Raw genomic sequence first — 22,524 nt, forward strand, 5'->3', positions numbered from 1 at the left:
AAGGAAGATACTAGATACTGTAATTACCAACTAGAGTTGAGAAACTGAATGAATGCCATCATTCTTTGCTGTTGTTGTGTTTAGCTTTTCCTATCTATGAGGTGGGGGTTACCCAAAACAAAAGAGTTCCTTTTGTTTGTTGGCAACATTTTGTTATTTGAATGGTGGTGTATCTTCCAATATACCTAAAGAAGCAAAAGCCCAAGGGACAGCCCTGTATATTAGAAATAATAGTTAAAGGGACTTCTACTGTGAGCACCTAAAGCAAAACTCATAGGGATAGAGCACAGTAGAGGTTCTGGTTCAGGGCAAAGACTAGAGTCAGACTGCTTGAATTTAAATCCAGATTCCTCCTCTCTAGCTAAATAAGCATGGGCAAGTTAATAAACCCTTATGTGCCTCAGTTTTACCACCTGGGAAATGGGTATAATAGTAGCACTTATTAGAATTAAGTGAGTTAATTAATGTAAAGCAATTAGAATAATATTTAGCACATAGTAAGTGCTTGATAATCTCAGCCATTATCATTATTGATGTTAAAGACTGGGATCATCATATTTTTAGTTGGTTTCTTTTTATTTTTCCACGGCATGCAGAATCTTAGTTCCCCAACCAGGGATTGAACCAGCGCCCCCTGCAGTGGAAGCGTGGAGTCTTAACCACTGGACCACCAGGGAAGTCCCTGGGATCATCATATTTTAATTCATAACCTCTCAAATGTAACTGTCCAGTCAAAAGAATACCTTAAGGAAGTAATTGCATAAATATGCAAATACGTAGATACAATTATGTTAGACAGAGTACTTTTTCTGATGGTAAAAGAAAACCTAGATGTATAACAACAGGGAAGTGGCTAAATTAATTCTGGTTCATCCACACAATGAAATATAAAGCACCTATTAAAAGTGACAAAATGTATACAAGTGTGTATGTTTTAAAACAAAACTATATCTACATTTACTTACATGGAAAGAGAAAAACAGATTACAATTATACTGGGTGATCTCATTTTAATAAAATATGAGTACATGAATGTGAAAAGGACATTCATTAAGCCTAGGGAACAAAGAATCTCTGGAGGTATATGTAACAAAATTTAACTGTAGTTTAGGTGGTAGGATCAATAGTCATTTTTTTCCTTCTTTTTGATTACCTGTATCTTACCAATTTTCTACAATGGACAGGTAAGACATGTATGATACTTTAAAAATATCTCTCAGAAAGAAAAAAATGTTCTTAAGTTTTCCACTTAGATGACTTGTGCGAGGACAATGATACCATTTTTTGGTAGAGAATGTAAGAAACTTGTTTAGAATCAGTTAGCCGGGCCAATGTTATATGAATTTAACTCCAATGAGAAGCTATGTCTATTTAGACACACCATTTCAGCTCAATTGATGTCTCTGAAAATACAGAATTCAACAAAATATTTCTGTTTGTTTAATCTGGCTATAAGGTAAAATTAAGAGTTTGACTAAAAGTTTCCATATTGCTAAAACTTACTTACCTTTGGGTAAAATTCTTTTATTTTGATTCCTCTTGCAAGTATCAGCACTAGAACCCAAGGATGCACTGCTCCCCTTTTAACACTCAAGTCAAGCTGTAGACACACTCCTTGCTATGAATCTCCTGAGGCCAAATCAGGCACATGGGATTTTCCAAAGGACCTCACCAAATGTAGGCGAGAATTCAAGGAATAGGAGTGGACAAGAAGTAAGCAGCTCCTGAATAACACAGGCAAGTTTTGCTTCCTCCGACATTTGGTTTGCTTTCCCCTGCCTCATGTCCATTCTCCCCATCTCCCAGCGCATTTCAAGGTGGAGGGTTCGGACCCACCACCACATAGCTGCCTCCTAGACACCTGGATACCCTCATGGGCCAGCCTCTGCTGTGCGCTATGGGGGACGCTAGCCACATGTGGTCATGCAAACTTAAGTTTCAATTAATTCAATGTAAACAGAAATTAAAATTCAATTCCTCAGTTTCACTAGGCTTATGTCAAGAACTCAATAGTCAACTATGGCCCACAGCATAGAACCTATCATCACAGAAAAATCTATTGGCCAGTGCTGCTCTAGAATTTGGCCAAGAGTTTGTCCCCACCCTCAAGCATACCAAAAACCCTCTGACAATTCTGGTTCCTGTTATGAAGACTGGATTTTTCCTCCAGATAATTTGATCAGTGCCAGAAATTACTTCTCTCTTCAGGTGAGGCACCCCTTCCTGTGTCCGTACTCTTGCCTCAACTTGGCACTGATTCATTTTCTATCCCTTCACCAGAGAGCAGCTCTAACTGTCACTCAACTGAAGTTATCCGCTTCAGGAATAAGGCTGTTATCTTGCAGCAGGTTCTATTTAGGACTGAAGCCCTCCCTTCCAGTGGTATTCCACAAGCGGGAGGTTCTTGTCATTCCAGCCTCACTGAAAAAAATTAGCTTAGGTGTCTAGTCAGAACTAAGTCATCCTGATATTTTGCTTTATTTTTCAAAATGAGTCTTGCTGCACACCTATTTTCCTGCTATGATTGTGCCATTATCACTGCTTTGATTCTAGAACTTTCTCTGATCCTTCATCAGATTTTGCATAATATGGAGATTTCACACTAAGCTGATCTCCTGGGTAATTGGAAGTCTTCTGCAGCTTGTGAGGCTATAGCTACTGAAAGGAACTTCTTTCTGGCCTTTTGGTTTACAGTCCTCACCAAATTCATAAGCATGAATTATTCCACAGAGTGTCACTTTGGGGAGAATATTTTCCTTCGCATACAGAGAAGTTTCTTTTTTTTTTTTTAAACATCTTTATTGGAGTATAATTGCTTTACAAGGGTGTGTTAGTTTCTGCTGTATAACAAAGTGAATCAGTTATACATATACATATATACCCATATCTCCTCCCTCTTGCGTCTCCCTCCCACCCTCCCTATCCCACCCCTCTAGGTGGTCACAAAACATGGAGCTGATCTCCCTGGACTAATATATACCACCAAATGTAAAATAGATAGCTAGTGGGAAGCAGCCACATAGCAGAGAAGTTTCTTTAATGACTCAACCTTTCTCCAGGTTTTTTCACCACCCACATACCTGGGCTGCTCATTAAAAACGAACCGATCTAGACTGATTTCTTACACTCTTAAAGCGGCCCCACTGAGTCACAGATTCGAATGCTTTAGTGCCATGGCTTTCACACTTTTTGAGCATGACCCTCTAGTGACCCAGCGTGTGTGCCTGCACACAACCGCATGCACACTTACACAACAAAGTGTCCAACTAATATTTGCCCTCATTTCATGTGATCCACTCAAGAATACTCTATTTATTTTGTTCCATTAGTTATTTTTAATTTTTATTTCATCACTGAATAGTGGATAACAAACTGGCATCGTATATTGGTGTGGCCTGTTATGATCGTTAGGCAGGAGAAATCTCATTTAACGTAGCCTAGGTAAAGGGAGTATATTTTGGAAGGTTGAGAAGTGTTCATAAAAATGAACGAAGAAATGAACAACCAAGCTTCCAGATGGCAATAACCAAAACACTCTGGAGCTAGAAGTGGGGGCTTGACCACTGTTTTTTAGAATATGGCACGTTCTTCTCTCTTTCTCTCTCTCTCTCTGCTCTCTTCTCTCTTCTCTCCTCTCTCCTCTGATTGGACTACTTTGGGACACGTACCCTCTCCCCAAACTGACAACTGATCCTTGTGGCTGGCTTAGTAAGGTCACATCAGGATATGGAAGCACTCATCTGAACCATGGACAGTATTCAGGGTGCAAGAAGAGGTAGTTTCTTTGAGGAAGAGCTGATAGCAGAGATGTCACAATTAAGAGAATCACTGGAAGCCAGATAGCCATGCCAACTTAGGAAAAATGTATCTTACCCCTTGATTGCCTAGCATATACATACCTTCTTTCTATAACATACTTTTAAAAATACCCCTCTTTCCAGTATCATTAGCATGAAGAATAATGAAATTTCCCCACATACAACCATAAACTTGCCTCAGCCTCCCCTAGGTGAGACAACCCAGGGTTGGTTAGATTAATAGTCACAGCATCATCTCTAAGTCTAGGATCTCAAAATGACATCTGTTCCTCTGGACCAAGTTCAAATGTGGTTCCTTATGGTCATACACCCTATGACTTAGTGACAAATTTAACCACTCACAAGATAACCTATATATAATAGTGAAACAAAACCAGAATAAAATAGCTATAAAAAACTCCCATTTAATAGAGGGAGAAGGGGAAAGTACCACACAAGGGCGCACATACTTTACCCTGATGCACAGTGATAGCAAACTGAGTTGAAAACATTCCTTTGTTGACTAATTTTTTGGCTGGAGAAGGAATTATTTGATCAGGCAACCTCATGGTTCTTGGTTCTGTTCCCATTTTCCAAGTCCTCCAAGGCTGTTCCTGATAATAGAATTAGGGTTAGTTCTAGATCACATGCTTTTTTAAGGTTTGGTCAATTTCTCCCTCCCTTGATCATAGACTATGACTAGGAGGTGTGTGATGTAAGAAAATACAGTTGACCCTTGAACAACACAGAGGTTAGGGACACTGACCCTTCCCGCAGTCAAAAACCCACATGCAACTTGTAGTCAGCCCTCCTTATCCAACCTGAGGTTCTGCATCTGTGGATTCAACTAATGGCAGATTGTGTGGTACTCTAGGATTTACTAATGAAAAAATCTGCCCATTAGTGGACCGGCACAGTTCAAACTCATGCTGTTCAAGGGTCAACTGTAGTACATTCCATTTATACTATGTGTTTGGCGGCAAAGGAGAATTCGTGCAAAGGAAGGAAGACAACACAGCCTGTGGATTGTTGTGAGCCAGACTGTGACCCCATTTTACATCCACTACTATTATGAATGAACTCCAATGAACAAACATTTATTGAATGCCTGCTGTATCTGATTCCTCCTCTTGGGGACCGGATTAAGCCAATATGATTGGATGCCAGCCCTGCGAGCTAACTCTGAAGAGGATTATGGCATTTGGTGGCCTTATCAAGAAATGTAGTTACTAAGGGCAGCCAGAAAAGACTTGGCAGACCACAGGGCAACTTCAGCACTGCCATATGAGTTTCAAAGCTGGAGAAGAATGATCCAAGAGGGTGAATGCAGGGTCCAAAATGAGAACTCATGGAAGAAATAAGAAACTGGGGAAAAGGAGAGACAAGTCAGGAAACAGAGTGATGTCAAGGAAAAGGGGTCAAGGACTTTAGCCACGAATAGGGCTCAGGGGTTTGGAGCTCTCTGTTTGCTGGGTGCTGGCTGTACAGGGATGAATCAGAGTCAGAGTCAGGAGTAGACAATGGGCCAACATAAAATCCAGTTTTACAAACTACGCTGTTGCCAAGGTTCTGGCAGAAGATACAGCAGTATCCTCCCTTATGGGAATTTTGCCACCTACCCTGTGAAATGAGCAAGAACACAGTTCCTTAGGGCACAAAGTAGTATGGTGTAGTCAAAAGAATCAGAATCTAGAAATCAGAAAAACTAATTTTTTGTTAATTTATTAATTCAACAGATATTTATTGAGTGCCTTTTATATTTATTTATACTGTCCTAGGGGCCGGTGATACAGCCATGAACAAGACAAGGCTCCTGCCCTGCTAGCTTAGATTCTAGGTGAGCAAGTGATGCAGGCAGTTACTTCCCCGGGATCTCAGCTGAAGGAGTCTCTTTACTCAGCACCCCAGCTTGTCCCAAGGTGATCAAAGCCTAATGGGGTTCACCTAGTAACAGCTCAACTTGGTATGCTAACTGGCACTGCGGATTTATGCATAGCCTACTGGTGGAGATAAAGGAGCAGGGACTCATTTCCTTCTCCTCAGCTCTGGGGTCTGTACTGGGAGGTAGGCAGTTGGATGTAGTTTGGGAGCTAGATTCTAAATTCCTTGAGGGCAGGGACTTTGGTTCATATGTGTGTCCGAGGGCTTAGAAGATTATTCAGCACTTAGTAAACACTCAAAATTTTATTGAATGAGTGAATTAATCCATGGAGATGAGCTAATTGTGGCATCTTTTTGCACTGTATTTATAGTGAGACAGCCCACTAGTGAAAAAGGGAAAAATTTAGCCAGACAGGCATTTGATGGCATAGGGCTGTGAGTGAAGGGGTTTAAGACTTTTATAGCCACACTCTGGTAAAAAAATTGCATTTTTCTCTATTTTCAACAAATTGATTCATTCTTTGATGTGACCGAAAATACCAGTTTTAGCATCTCAAGTTGGCTTCATAATACATATATATATATATATATATATATATATATATATATATATATATATATATGTATGTACGTTAAAGGCCTTTATGAAATGGGCCAAAAACATCAGAGAACCTGTCTCTCAGGAGTGACAGCTCCAAATGATTCGTTGGCGTTCTTTTCAATCATTGCTGACACATCATCTAGTTAATCTTCTTCATTTTTTCTTCCCTACTCTTGAAATGTATTGTGATGGTATTTTTAGCACTGTTAAAGCCAGAGTGTTAGCAACGTGCTGTTTCCCAGGGACAAACCAGAGTAGCCATTTGATAGCTATGGAGTCTCTCTACTGTTCCTGCTTAATTATTTGAGTATTTTGGCAAAAGAAAAAACTTAAATCTAAAATACACATTTATTTGGATCTTGTTTGTATGCGACTTTTAAAAGTACTATTACCATGTTTATTGCTGTATATGTTAGTAGAAGTGATCAGTTAGTTTTTGATCATAGGCTGTCCTAGATCTGTCAGTCTCTACCCAGGCCCGTCCCAGACATTACCTCACTTTGTAAAATCAGAACTAGGAGCCTAGCCTGACAATATATTAGAATGATTCACCCATGAAGAGAATATTGTCATATACTGTTGTGTGACACACCAAAGTCCTAGAACCCGAGGAAAGTGGGTGGTCCTCATGACTGCCTCTCTACTTTGCCCAGGGCTTCGGGAGATAGGTTCCTTATCTATTGCATGGTCTCTGATACACAAGGCTACCTAGCCCTGCTTCTTGCCTCATTCCTGTTAGCTAGCTCTGTGGCTAGAGGCTGCACCTGATTCTCTCCATTCCTTCCTTATTGTCAACTTTCCCTACAGGAGCTCTCCTGCCACAGCAGTCTTTGTTCCCAGTCTTGAAACTTTATTCCTAATGTTTTTCTGTAGGGTTTCAACTCCCTTGGCTTCTGACCTCTGCTTAGAATTCTACTCAAGTTTAATATTCTCAGAGGTCATTTTGTTAACAATTTCTGGCCTCTGACTCCTGAGGGAAAAGAAGACTGCAGATTCCACCAGGGGAGGGAGCTCTCCTGCTTCTGCCCCTGGGTCTGCCCCCATCCCACTCCTCTACTCCACCCTGCTCCAAGCATTTTATGTGGCCAGTATTGAGTCATGGTGTATAATAACTTCATTTTAGGAACCATATCTGACTTGTTCACCATATCATTATCTTTTTCTTTCAATTGATATTAGGTAAATATGGTTGTCTTTATTATCACCATTTTGTAGATAAGGTAAATGAAAGTCTGAGGCAAAAAATAATATTATCTAATAATACTCAATAACTTGGTGATACAGTCAGACTTTCCTTTCTCCTACGTTTCTTCCTTCATTCTCATGGTATCAGATGCTGATGTTTCTATTTTTTGCTTAGAATATCCATAACAGTCAAGTGTGCATTAAGCTTTTCAAAAATTTTATTGATATAACATTGCTTTATAATATTATGTAAGTTTCATGCATATAACATATTTCTACTTCTGTGTACACTACAGTGTGCTCACATGGACGGACTATGAGGGCATTATGCTAACTGAAATAAGTCATATGGAGAAAGACAAATACCATATGATTTCACTCATTTGTGGAATGTATTAAGTTTATTTTGACTTTTAAAAGCACAGAAAAAAATGACCCTTATTTATTTTAAAAATACACTTTTAAGCAAATGTTTGTTTAAAATGTATTTCCAATTATGTGATATGATGTCTAAGTTACTACTGTTTCCAAAGTTTTTTTCTACCTGTGTAGTAAAGCTAGAGCCCAGTGCCTTTAAGAAAACTCTGACTGTTGCTTGTCTGCTCCATCTCATGAGAAGAGTGAGAGAAAGCTCTAGTATACAAAATAACTGAATGGAACCTTCTAAAATGAGGAGAGAGAACTAGATCAAGATGATAGGAGTTTGAGACAGATGATTCTGACTTCTTACTGGGCAAGATGGAATCCTAATAATGAAATTAGATTTTTTTAGTACATTAACTTTGTGAATTTGATATGAAACATAGTTCTTAACCTCCAGGATGTATATTGGAGTAGAACAGTAATACATTCAGAAATTTAATATTCATCATTTCAATAAACATTCATTGAGCACCTTCTATATGTCAGGCATTGTTCTAGATGGAGTGGGGGGGAGGGGATACAGCAGTGAACAAAACAGACAAAATCCCCGCTTTCATGGAACTTATATTTTAGTTGAGACAAACAATAAACAAAACCAAAATTATACGTCAAGTAGGTAGTAAGTATTAATAAGGAAAGTAGGGAGGAGGAATATATAGTGACATGAGGGTATAGTATTTTATTTAGGGCACTCAGAGGAGACATCAAAGATTAGGTGAAATTTGATGAGAAAGTTGAATGAAGTGAGGAAATAATACACAAAGATTTGGGAGGCATGGTTTGCAGAATAATGACCCCAAAGATGACCACGTCCCAAACCCTGGAACCTGTGAATATGGTACCTCACTTGGCAAAAGGAACTTTGCAGATGTGATTAAGAAGCTTGAGATAAGGAGATTATTCTGGGTTATCCAGGTGAGCCCAATGTAATCAAAAGTGTCCTTATAAGTGAAACAGGGAGACAGAACTGTGGGTCAGAGAGAGCTTTGAAGATGTGAGGCTGCTGGCTTTGAAGATAGAGCAGAGAAATCATCATAAAGAGATATGGTCAGAGGGAGAACACTGGCCAGATCAGGTAGCATCTCTTAGGCGATGGTGAGGGTCTTGTTTTAATTCTGGATGACAAGGGAAACCCTTGGAAGATCTGGACTGGAATGATCAGGGTTGGTTGATTGGAGTTAGCATTCTCGCTGACTGTAGAAAAAACAGGAGTGTATTCAGCAGATAGAGTGTCAGATATAAGAGGATAGAGTGGTTGGAGTTCATGGAAGGTTTGGAGGTAGAATTAGACTAGTTCACATGGTGAGGTACTGTAGAGGCCAGGGTGGGCGGAGCCTGCAATACAAAGGTAAGAAGTCTGGGCTATTTATTAGTAAAAGTGTTAAGTGAGTGTTAAGGTTATTTTCTAGATAATCTGAGGGAAAAACACAGTGCTGTTAATTCTAAAAAATAGATTGAATGCCTGTACTGATGGCCTTCTTCCATTTTACCTGTGCAGATCAAGGCAACCAAAAAAACAACTTTTTTTTTTTCCTCTTAAAATGAAATTTAGAAACTCTAGTTTCTAATGAGAAACCCTCAAATTATCACTGGTCATACGTTTAAGTTAAAAGTACCTTCACTGTTGCTTAATATAGTCCCATTTTGGAAATAATAATTGCTAATGTTGTTCATGAAAATATTTGCTTTATACTGCTACGTAAAATAGCTTTTCTAGGGGTATCTCCCATTTATAATAGAAAATATCAAAACTGATGGAGGATGTGAAACTTAGCAATACTTAGTCTACTTGCATTATAAATTAAATATTTTAATTAGAATACAGTTGCCCGTGAACAACATGGGCTTGAACTGTGCAGGTCCACTTACACTCGAACTTTTCTTGATAGTAAGTAAGTACTACACGATCCACAGTTGGTTGAATCGGAGGATACAGAATAACCGGACACGGAGGGCCAACTATAAGTTATATGTGGATTTCCAACAGCACAGAGGGTCTGCGGCCCTAAACCCCATGTTGTTCAAGGATCAACTGAATATTACATATTGTACATCTATGGGAAAAATGAATGTTTACCTAAACCTCACACCTTATACAAAAATTAACTCTAAATGGATCATGGTCTTAAATGTAAAATGTAAAACTATAAAACTTTTAGATAACCACGTAGGAGACCTAGGGCTTCAGGACCTAGGACTATGCAAAAAGTTCTTGGACTTGAAACCAGAAGTGCGTTCCAGAAAAAGAAAGATTGATAAATTGCTCCTCATCAAAACTTATAACTTTTCCTCTGTGAAATACTGTTAAGATGATGAAAAGACAAGCTAGCAAGTAGGAGAAAATATTTGCAAGCCATATATCTGACAAGAGGCTAGTGCTAGACTACATAAAGATTTCTCAAACCTCAACAGAAGAAAAACAAGCGATCTAATTTTAAAATGAGCAAAAATATGAATATTTCACCAAAGAGGATATATAAGTGGCATATAAGCACATTAAAAGAGATTCAACATCATTAGCCATTTAGGGAAATACAAATTAAAGCCACAATGAAATATCATTATACACCTGTAAGAAAGGCTAAAATAAAGAATGTGACAACATCAAATATTGGTAGGGATGTGGAGAAACTGGATCACTCATACATTGCTGGTGGGCGTGTGAAGTAGTATTCTGGAAAACAGGTTGTCAGTTTTCTTTAAATACTAAACATACAACCACCATATAACCCAGCAACTGCAGTCCTGGGCATTTATCCATGAAAAATGAAAACTTATGTTCACACAAAAACCTGTACACAAATGTTTGTAACAGCTTTTTTTCCCTTAACATCCAGGAACTGGAAACAACCCAAATATCCTTCAACAGGTTAATGGATAAATAAGCTGTGGTACATACTCAAATATCTTCCACCTTGAGAAAATAATAACCGAACTTCCCTTGACCCCACTCTGCCTGCTTTCCAGATACTGTCTCATCTCTCTGCCACTGTTCACAGAATAACTTGTCTAAAATGCTGTCTGTACTCTTTGTCACCACTTCATCACCTGCTCTTCTTTCTTCAACCCTTCCAATCCTGCCTCCAACTCCTTACCATTCCCCTGAAACTGTATTGATCACAGTCACCTATGGCCTCCATTCTGCAATGGCAATGGCCACTCTTCTGTCCTAATGTTGCTAGACCTCTCAGCAGAGTTCCATACAGCTGACTGTCCCCCTAGCACCCTTTTAAAAAATCTTGGCTTCTGTGATAGCACACGTTTTCCCCCTAGCTCCCTGGCTATTTGTTTTCAGTTCTCTTTTCTGTCTCTTCCTCCTCAGCTCTACCTCTTAATGCTAAAGTATCCTATAGCTCAGTACTAGACTCCCTTTTCTTCCACTGTTAACTTAATCAGTAACTACATTCCAGCCACACTGGATTTCTTTCTAATCCTTGAATGTGTCAATTCCATTCTCACTTTAGGGTGTTCCTCTTGTTCCCTAGAACATTATTCCACTGGATCTTCATATTACTTGCTCCCTCACCATATCCAATCTTTCCTTACATGTCCCTCCATCCTTGAATCTTCTGTCATTCATATTTTAGATCACATACCCTCATGGAGTATATCCCTAACCACTTGGTCTAAATTAGCTCCTCTCCTCCAGTGATCTTCTATCACACTTCTTTTACTTTATTTTCTTCCTAGTACTTCTGAATAACTAAACCCATGTTACTTATTTAGTCATTTGTTTTCTGTTATCTGCCCCACACACCCCATTAAAATGTAAACTCAATGAAAGCAGAGTGACTTGTGCTAATATCCTAGAACCTATAAGAGTGCCTGACTCATAGCAGGGGCTCAGTAAATACTTAAGGAATAAATGAAAGAGTATTTTACAAACACACATTTTAAGTGGAAATCCTATAAAAAAAAAACAAGAGATTTGCTGGTCCTTAAACATGTGCTTCATTTAGAGCAGTGAGGTAATGAAAGTGGAATTATATGTGTATGGAGTTCTTAAGTATCACATCTGCTATCATATGTTTAATGAATTCAGCTAGTACTACTTCAATATGTCAAATTAGAAGCTTTAAATAGCATTAGGGAATGGAATTTTATTAGAAAGTCTGTGTTCAATCAAAGCCCCTTGTATTTGAACTTTAATTGGATTTAGAGTGATCATTTGGGAGCTTGTTTATTTGTTGGTCAAAAGAAGAGATTTTATGGTTATTTTGTTTCCCTTTGCAACCAAGAATATCAATCATTGAGCATAGTGACCAAAATAAAAGCACTAAAAAGCTAATGGTCATGGCTTTAAAAGTAAATAAGAAAAGTACACATAACAAATTAATCAAAACATAGTAACATGAAAGCAGTAGTAAATCCATCAGCAAGGAGCATGGGGGGCAAAGAGGGAAAGAAGTATTATGTATCATGAAATTAGAAAAAGAGAAATGAATACTGTAGCTACTTATTCATTCACCATCATCTGAAAAATCATTTTTAAGATAAATGAAACTTAACTTTTGATGCACTGATATTTTTATTTACTGAATGAAATATTTTTAAAAGGCATTGCATCATTTTTTGTCTGGCAATCTCTTCATTGTCCACACCCACAAACAACATATTTTACTTTTTGAAGCCTGTCTTCCCACTCATAAGCAGTAGCTTCCTGATACCCAGTCAGGAATGCTAGAGAAGGAATTTCATAGCTCAGAGTTAGCTGGGAATTTTTAAGATTTAAAATATTGTGTTGATTCATTTTGATTCTGATGACCTTTCAAATAAAAGCATTGGTAATCCCTGATGGTTGATCAGTTGAATAGGCAACATAGTGCAATAGCAACTGTATAGTTGAATTTAGTCTGAGGTTGGACCCACTCTTCTCCCCTTCAGCCTCAATTTTCTAATCTGTAAAGTGAGGTGATTGGCTTTTGTTATATTTCTAAAATAACTTCTGCCTCTAAAATTCAATGATGCAATTATTATATGAAAATGCCCTAGAATCTAGTGATGGTTTGCGATGGAACCGTTATTATATTGTCAACATTTTCTTTTCTTTCCCTATTAAATTTGTATAGACTCAAGAGTAAACATAAAAATCCCTTCAAAGTAGACTTATCTGTAGACTTTAAGGACAGCATTTGTAGCTCAGAAAACTGGGAAGTCCATGGAGATGAACATTTGGGTTCAGCAATCCTGAATTTACCACAGGAGCTTTGAAATGTTTTCCTGCTATGTTATTATTTTACTCTAAAATAACTGAAATTTAAAGTTGAAAAATTGGGAAAGAGTAATTAAACTATACAAGTGACGTAGGGAGATGTAGTAGTGAGCTGTTGAAATATTCTTCATTTCATAGCTTTGTTTGTTGTCATTATTTATTCTTGTTTTGTTACAGGGTATAGACTAGCTATGAGTACTGAGTTTGTTGCCAAGACACTCTTGGTAGTTTCAGAAAAGAGATGAATCCCCTTACTGTCCTTGGCTCCACCTTTCCTAAGAATTAATAAACTTGTCTATCTGTTCCAATGCCCACATTTTCTCTCTAATTCTTTATTATAATGTAATTTCTAGCCAACCCTATACTTTGTCCTTCCATTTACTTTATCCCTCTTGCTTCTCTGTTAGACAAGGTAAAAATAAAATCTATCAGCTTGAGTCATTCAAATTGAGCTGCCAAAACAGCTCAGTGGAAAGCAAGATGAGAAAATCACCCCGCACCCATCTTCCCTTTCTCACCTTTTACTTGTCTAAGTTCAGGTGTTCCTGGAAGTGAGCCCTGTGGTTTCAATAATGAAAAAAACCTGACATTTAAAAAATGATGGTTTTTATTTTTCTAATTGAAAAACAAAAGAAGTTTTGATATGGAGAATTTGGAAAATACATCAACATAAGAAAAAGGACAAAAATATTCCAATCACAGGGAGATCCCATCATTTTATATAATTCCTTAAATGTTTTTCCCTCTTCGCGGGATCATACTGTGAATAAAGTTTTGCATCCTTTTTTGACATTTAAGATTATATCATAAGACTGTCAGTTGTCATTAAGTATTCTTCAAAAATGTGATTTTATTGGCACAGCATATCATTCCATTGTATGGACATACAAAAACTGACAGTTAACCAAACCAACAAAGAGCTGATTGAAATGAATTCTTAAAGCTCTCTTTCTCTTCTTTCCACCATTCTTGATCGTAATGAAGCAGTCAATGTAGTTTGAGTTGTGTCATTTCTCCTCTATGGGCCGTAATGGCAAGAGTCCCATTATTATCTGTCCCTGGTAACAAAGGTGAAAGTCACACTGTCTTCTTAACCCCTTCTCAAATATTTCTGTCACTTGTTATATCTTCAGGCCCTCTCCTATGTGTGGTGTGGAATCATTTAGTAGTCAGTGGAGAGGAATCGACAGGGGCTTGATGTCACTTGATGTTGACATCTCCACCCCCACTTCCAGACCACAAGACAGACAACAGAAGTCATGCTAACTAACTGAGCCACAGCCACAGCATCATCCTACTTGGAGCAGGCAGCACATCAGGAATGCTGTTTGCCTTTCTCTCGGGATTCCCCAGAGAGTACACGTTTGGAAAATGGGGTGATCTCAAGCTCTACTCCCAAATCCATCAGTCCTCAGGATCTAGCATCACAACCATCAGAGAAAATCTGACATCTGTTGCAAGGAAAGTTGTGGAGAGTACCAAGGAGTAATAATAGTTCGTTTGAGAGCACATTACACGTTGTTCTACTTTTAATGCAATGTGAATTTCCTTCTTTTGTTCCCAGAGGGAAGTAGTAACCCCTAAACCTCACCTTCATCATACTATCACCAGGATAGAGCCCATTAAGAGTAGTCTCACTTACACATCTGGTTGGTCTGGGTTCATCTTTCAGCAAATATAGCCTAGTCTGTGTTTCATCAAAGACTGTGTAGCACTCATAGCAGCTTCAAAATTGAGTTTAATCCAACTTTAAGTCCCCCATGTGTCCTACTTTTCCAAATATCTAAAGACTTACCAAGGTACCAGCCCAACACCTACAAAATTGAAAAAAAATTTGAACCAAATTTTCTACTGCTTCAACTGCTTATAATATTTTCTCCAGCTTTTTTGAGCTATAGTTGACGAATAAAGTTGTAATATATTTAAAGTGTACAGCATGATGATTTGATATACATATCTGTCATGAAATGATTCCCACAATCAGGTTAATTAAAACAACCATCACCTCACATAGCTTGTTTTTTTGTTTTTTGCTTTTTTGCTGAGAATGCTTAAGATCTACTCTCTTAGCAAATTTCAGGTATATAATACAGTATTTTTAACTGTAGTCACCATGCTGTACAGTAGATCCTCAGAACTCATAACTCATCTTATAACTTTTCCATAATGGCTGTACCATTTACATTTTCACCAGCAGTGTACAAGAGTTTCCTTTTCTCCACATCCTCACCAACATTTGTTATCTCTTGTCTGTTTGACAGTAAGCATCCTAACAGGTGTAAGGTGATATCTCATTGTGCCTTTGATTTACATTTCTCTGATAATTAGTGATATTGAGCTCATTTTCATATACCTGTTAGCCACTTATATATATTCTTTGGAAAGATGTCTATTCAAGTCCTTTGCCTATTTTTAGTGGGGTTATTTGGCTTTTTGTTTGTTTGTTTTGCTATGGAGTTGCAAGACTTCCTTGTATATTTTGCTTTTTAAATTTTTTTCTTTTATTTTGTCCAAAAGTCAAATATTTCTATAATTATAAAAGGCAATACAGTTTATATTTAAAAAGAAAATGGTTTACCCTAAATGAAATTTGCTCTTTCAATATGTATTAATCTGGAAAGGAAATAATATTCTGAACTATGGAACATATTGACATGTATTAGTACAAAGAACCTAAAGCAAACAGTAATTCCAATGAATCACTTTCTTTCAGGCTTGTTTTAACGTGTGAGATAGCAATCAGGCCTAATTATTTGGATTTATAAATATTTACTCTCAAGACAAGTTCCATATGTTGATAATGTAAATGCAAGTTGACATTGATGTATCACAAGACTTCCTCTTTTAAGGGTTAGGTGTATTGAAAAAACTTAATGAAGGAGAGCAAGAATAAAGGGAGCAAAGAAGAGCTTCTCTGACTACCCAATTTTAACCTGCAACCTCTCGAACAAACACCCACACATTTCTTGTTCCCCTTTCAACCTTATTTTCCCCCATAGCACTTATTAACATAGTATCTGTACCACTGGAATATGTGAAATCTGATATCCTTGTATATTTTAGACATTAAACTCTTATCAGATATGGGGTTTGCAAATATTTTCTCCCATTCTGTAGGTCGTCTTTTCATTTATTGATTCTTTCATTTGCTATGCAGTATGGTTTTAGTTTTATGTAGTCTTACTTGTTTATTTTTGCTTTTGTTGCTTGTGTTTTTGGTATCAAATCAAAAAAAAAAATCATTGCTAAGACCAAAGTCAAGGAGCTTTTCCCGTATGTTTTCTTCTAGGAGTTTTATAGTTTGAGGTTTTATTCTTAAGTCTTTAATGAATTTTGGGTTGATTTTTTGTGTGTGGTTTCAGATAAGGGTCCAGTTTCATTCTTTTGCATGTGAATATCCAGTTTTCCCAACACCATTTATTGAAAAGACTGTACATTCCCCATTATGTATTCTTGGCATCTTTGTCAAAAAGTAGTTGATCTTATATGTCTGGGTTTATTTGGAGGCTCTCTATTCTGTTCAGTTGATCTATGTGTCTGTTTTTATGCCAATACCATATGCTGTTTTGATTACTATAGCTTTGTAATAGAGTTTGAAATTAAAGTGTGATGCCTCGAACCTTGCTTTTCTTTCTCAAAAGTTCTTTAGCTATTCAGGATCTCTTATGGTTCCATAAAAATTTTAGGGTGACTTTTTCTATTTCTGTGAAAAATGCCATTAGAATTTTGATAGGGGTTGCAGTGCACCTATAGATCACTTTGCATGATATGAACATTTTAACAATATTAATTCTTCCAATCCAAATATTTTTCCATTTATTTGTGTCTTCTTCAACTACTTTCATCAATGTTTTATAGTTTTTAGTGTGCATATCTTTCATCTCCTTGTTTAAATTTATTCCTAAATATTTTATTCTTTTTGGTGTTATTGTAAATGGGATCATTCACATAATTTCTTTCTCAGATAGTTCATTGCTATTGTATAGTAATGCCACTGATTTTTGTATGTTGATTTTGTATCCTGCAACTTTGCTGAATTCATTTATCAGTCTAACAGTTTTTTAGTAGTGTCTTTAGGATTTTCTATATATAAGATCAGGTGATTAGCAAACAGAGGTTATTTTAATTCCCCCTTTCTGATTTGGATGTTTTAATTTTTTTTCTAATTGCTCTGGCTAAGACTTCCAGTACTATGTTGAATAGAAGTGGTAAGAGAGGGCACCCTTATCTTATTCCTGAACATAGAGAAAATTTTTTCAGCTTTTCATTGTTGAGTATGCTATTAGCTGTGGGCTTGTCATATATGGCCTTTATTATATTGTGGTGTGTTCCTTCTAAACCTAATTTGTTGAATTATTAGAACAGAAGGATATTAAATTTTGTCAAATGCTTTTTCTGTATCTATTGAGATGATCATAAGATTTTTATCCTTCAATTTGTTAATGTGGTATATCACATTTGTTGATTTGTGCATGTCAAACAATCTTTGCATCCAAGTGATAGATCTCACTTGATTATGGTGTATGATTTTTTTAAATGCTGTTGAACTGTGTTTGCTAATATTTTGTTGAGAATTTTTGCATCTATGTTCATCAGGGATATTGGCTTACAATTTTCTTTTCTTGTGTAGTGCTTGTTGGGCTTTGGTATCAGAAAAATGGTGGCCTTGTTGAATGAGTTTGAAAGTGTTCTCTCTCTCACTCTCTCTCTCTCCCTCTCCCTCCCTTCCTTCCTTCCTTCTTTAATTCCCTTCTTTTCCTTCTTTCTTCTCTCCTCCTCCTCCTCTTCCTCTTCTTAATCTTTCTTTCCTTCTTACCCTGCCTTTTTTTTTCATCTTTTGCTACTACAAAAACACTGTGATAAGTATCTTTGTTTACATAGTATGTTCTGGTGATTTTATTTCTATGAAATAGATTCTGAGTGACCCATCTCACTAGCATATATAGCCTAATCAGTGCCATGGAATAGCTCCAATCCTTAGAAATTCTTGATTCCTTGAGTGGAAATCAGTGTGGGTGGGGAGAAAGGAATTCTTTTTCCACTAAAGTCCTTCGATGACCATATTGGAGATGGGAAAATGAAAGCTCAGGGAAGTCAGCTGACTAATCGAATGTTTTAGTTGGGATAATGTTAACTGCTGTAATAAAGAAACCCCAAAATCTCGTTGACCGAAACTAATAGAAACTTATTTCTCACTCACATATTAGTCCAATGTCACTGTTTGTGTTTGGCAGACTGGTTTTCCACATGGTGACTTAAGAACATAGGCTGCTTCTATATTTTGACTCCACCTTCCCATAGGACCTCTATGTCATCTAGATTCAGCTATCAGATGGAAAAAGAGAGATTAGAGAAACCACAACTACATAAGTGCCTTGGACTGGAAATGTCTCACATCACTTCCACTCACACTCCACTGGCAAGAACCAGTCATAAGATTCCATGTAGATGCAAGGGAACTGCAAAATGTAGTCCACAGGTAGATATCCACTTCTGTGTAATAATTCTAAACTGTGTTAGGGAGAATGTTAATCTTAGGTAGAGAACTTTGCTAAACCTAAGTTCACAGAAATATTAAAGAAAGGGGTTGTGATGGCAACCTTCCTCTTGCTATTTATATTCCCATGTGAATTGGTCTTTAGAGTTTTTAATGCTATCCTTTGAGTTGAACATCATGGTTACACTAGTCTCATAAAACGAATTGGATAGTATGTCATTGTTTTCCATACTCTGAAAAGTTTAGATATATGACAATTGTTTATATCTTGGAAGTTTGAAAGAACTTACCTTTAAAATCATCTAAGTTTGGTGCTGTTTTGTCTGGTGAATTTTTGATAATTTTTTAAATGTGTCTGTGATTATTGTCCTATTCCAATTTCTTGCTTCTAAATATAATTGTGGTAATATGTATTTCCCTAGAAAATTGTTCATTATGTGAAGATTTTTGTGTGTATTAGACTAAATTTCTATATATAATATTTCAAATATTCTCCAAATCTGTAGTTATATCCTTTCTTGATTTCAAATATTATGCATGTACATTTCTCTTTTTCTATTTTGTTATTAGTTTTATCAGAAGTTTGCTTACTTTATTGATCTTGCCAAAGAACCAAGTTTTACATGTACTTATGGATTTTATTGCTTTTCTCTGTTCTAATATATTAATTCCCACTTTTGTCTATATGATAATTCCCACATTTGTCTATGTTAGTAACCTGATAGTTCCCACTCCCACTTTCCAAAGTGATTATTTACAACTTCTCCCCTCAAAACTCCAATATCCTCTCACCATCCTCACTCTAAGCTTATGGACTTTCCTTTTAATTCACTGAGAAGTTTGAAGTAATTAAAAAAATTTTTAAACAAATTCCGAAAACTACATATGACCACTTGCCTGCATTTGGGCCCACATACTCTACTTCTTTCTCCTTGGCTTGGATGAACTGTCTATGCTCCTAGCTGAGGCCAAAATTTCCTCTATTTTTTACATCTTCAATTTTTCCTCTCTACAGTAGCCTCCCAATCAATATGCAAACATAATTTAGTATCTTCTGTCTTAGAAAACAAACCTCTGTTAACTTCACATATCACTTTCTAGCTGTCAACCCCTTTCTCTGTTCCTCGTTGCAGAATAATTCCTTTAAAAAGTTGTTGGGCTTCCCTGGTGGCGCAGTGGTTGGGAGTCTGCCTGCCAGTGCAGGGGACACGGGTTCGAGCCCTGGTCTGGGAAGATCCCGCATGCTGCGGAGCGGCTGGGCCCGTGAGCCACAACTACTGAGCCTGCGCGTCTGGAGCCTGTGCTCCGCAACAAGAGAGGCTGCGATAGTGAGAGGCCCGCGCACCGCGATGAAGAGTGGCCCCCGCTTGCCACAACTGGAGAGGGCCCTCGCACAGAAATGAAGACCCAACACAGCCATAAATAAATTAATTAAAAAAAAAAAAAAAAAAAAAAAGTTGTTGATTCTCACTGCTTACACTTCCTTACCTCCTATGCTTTCATCAGACTTCTATATAGACTCATTCCCTCAGTGATTTTATCCAGTTCCATGACTTTACCATCTATATATTAGCAATTCCCAATTTCTCTCCCAAAGTCTTATGTAAACAACCACCTACTTGACATTCCCACATAGATGATTTTAAGAGTAAGGATGGCTTAGGTTATATGGCAGTAACAAAAAGTATGAAAATGTCTGTGGCTTAAAGCAACAAGCATGCTGTATACCCACCATGAGTCAGCAAGAGGTCTCCTGGACCCTGGCTAATGGAGGCCCCATCTTGACATCTGTTTCAGTGATCATAGAGGTAGGGAAAAGGGAATATAGCAAATCATGCACACTGATTCTTGAAGCTTTTGCTGTGGAGTAATACATGTCACATTTGTCCACATTTTATTGACATTTAAATATGTCTTCTCTGTTACCCTGCCTTGTTATTCTTAGCACTTACCACCTAACACGTTATTCACCTGTTTTTGCGTTATTTTCGATCCCTCTCTCTTACAATGTAAGTTCCATGCATGCATAGACTTGCCTTTACTGCTGTAGCCTTAGTACCTAGCACCATGTCTGGCACATAGTAGCCACTCAAAAATATTTATTGAATAAATAAATTAATTCCTCCTGCTTTCTTCACAGTTACTTACATTTCTTTTTATTCCTTTTTAGTTGAATTCTTACTTTTTCTTTTGTGTTTAGTAATAAAACATATATGGCTGTAAATCTTCTAAATTCATCTTTGATCACAATCCATATATTTTGAGATGTAGTGTTCTCACTGTCATCATATTCTAAATAGTCTATAATTGCAGTTTAGAGTTCCACTGTGACCTAAGCATTATTTGGAAGAATATTCAAAAATTTCCAAATGGTTGGATTTTTCTATGAATTTCAACTGTTTGTACTTAATTTCTAGCTTTATTTTATAGTGGTCAGAGAAGCAATAGAGGAGGGAGCCAAAAAGCAGAATTTCTACCACCTACATACTCTCTCCACAGCTAAAAATGTCCAATTATAGCAAATGAACATGAAGTACAGAATAAAATATCAGATCCTTTGGATTTCCATGCAATCTTACCATGCTAAATATTTCATCTCCTCTGTTTTTTCCCAAGATTCCAGCCTGCTGCCTCATGATATAAGTGCCTTTGAACAGGGTTATAAAGTCTTAGCTTGTTATCCCAGATAAGTATAAGTTAGCTTGGTTATGGGAGAGAAAATCAGGTTTTTCTTACTTTGGTTATATATGATATTTAACAACTCTGCTCCTCTAAATTCTCCTCAAAAAAGTTTTGCTATGGGATGCTCTAGAACCCATAATCTTGTGAAAGTTTCCTGGATGTTTGAGCTCTCTGATTCTCATAGCCCTTGAAATTTGAATTACTAGTCACTTTTCTCAGGTGCTATAATCCAAACTGTGTCTTTTCTCACAGTGATAGTTCCACAATCCCTGGCCTCCCTCTATTCCTAGCTGGTTCATTATAGAGATTGTTCTGCAGCTAGGATCTACCAAAATATGATGCTTAGAAAATGCATGCTGCTGTGACAGGGGAGAATATCAACAGATAATTTGTTTCTTCAATTCAACTGTCTTAGAAATTTAATCTACTTTTTGGCAATTTATGGTAATCAAAGTAAGGGTGAACAAAGAGATACTAAAATGAGGAAAATTGCATTACATCAAAACTGCTCCAGGTCATTGTAATAATAGGATTACATATACAAATTGATCCTCAAGTAGATTGTAATGAAACTTAATAATCAATCTTATGAGACTTCAGGCTGCAAGAAATCTCTTAGTGAATAGAAAAGAAAGAAAACTAACATTCCTTGAGTACTTATTATTTTCTAGGGGTGTGTGTGTGTGTGTGTGTGTGTGTGTGTGTGTGTATTCCCTGAAATATTGTAAGCTAGATAGTAAGATAGATAGATAGATGATAGATAGATAGATAGATAGATAGATATAGATATTATAATCTCATTTTACATTTAAGGACCCTGAAACTAAAAATTGCCTAAGGTAATATGGCAAGTCATTGGTAGTCCTGGATTTACAGCTTATTTCCATGGGAGAGTGGCAGAAAGGGAATTTATAGTGAAGTCAGTTTGCCTCAAAAACCTACACTTCTCATCTATTCATTTGATACTATGTGCTTGTGCTCCCCCACCTAGCTGCCTCCAGAGGAAGTTAGATAGATACTTGGGTCTAAGTATGGGAGACCCAAACATCTCCTTAAGTTTTCATGTTTTTTTTTTTTAAATTGGGAGTGTGTCATTATCACTCTGGGTATGATGATTACTTCTCTTAGCTTCTAATTGGATAATCAGCTCTCTCAATTCATTGTGACTTCCTGATTGGTTGACATGGGAGAACCAGATCCCTCGTCTCCTCTCCTCTCACTTAATTATCACACTCTTTTCAGCACT

The sequence above is a fragment of the Balaenoptera acutorostrata genome, chromosome X, assembly GCF_949987535.1.
Source record: "Balaenoptera acutorostrata chromosome X, mBalAcu1.1, whole genome shotgun sequence".
Lineage (NCBI taxonomy): Eukaryota > Metazoa > Chordata > Mammalia > Artiodactyla > Balaenopteridae > Balaenoptera > Balaenoptera acutorostrata.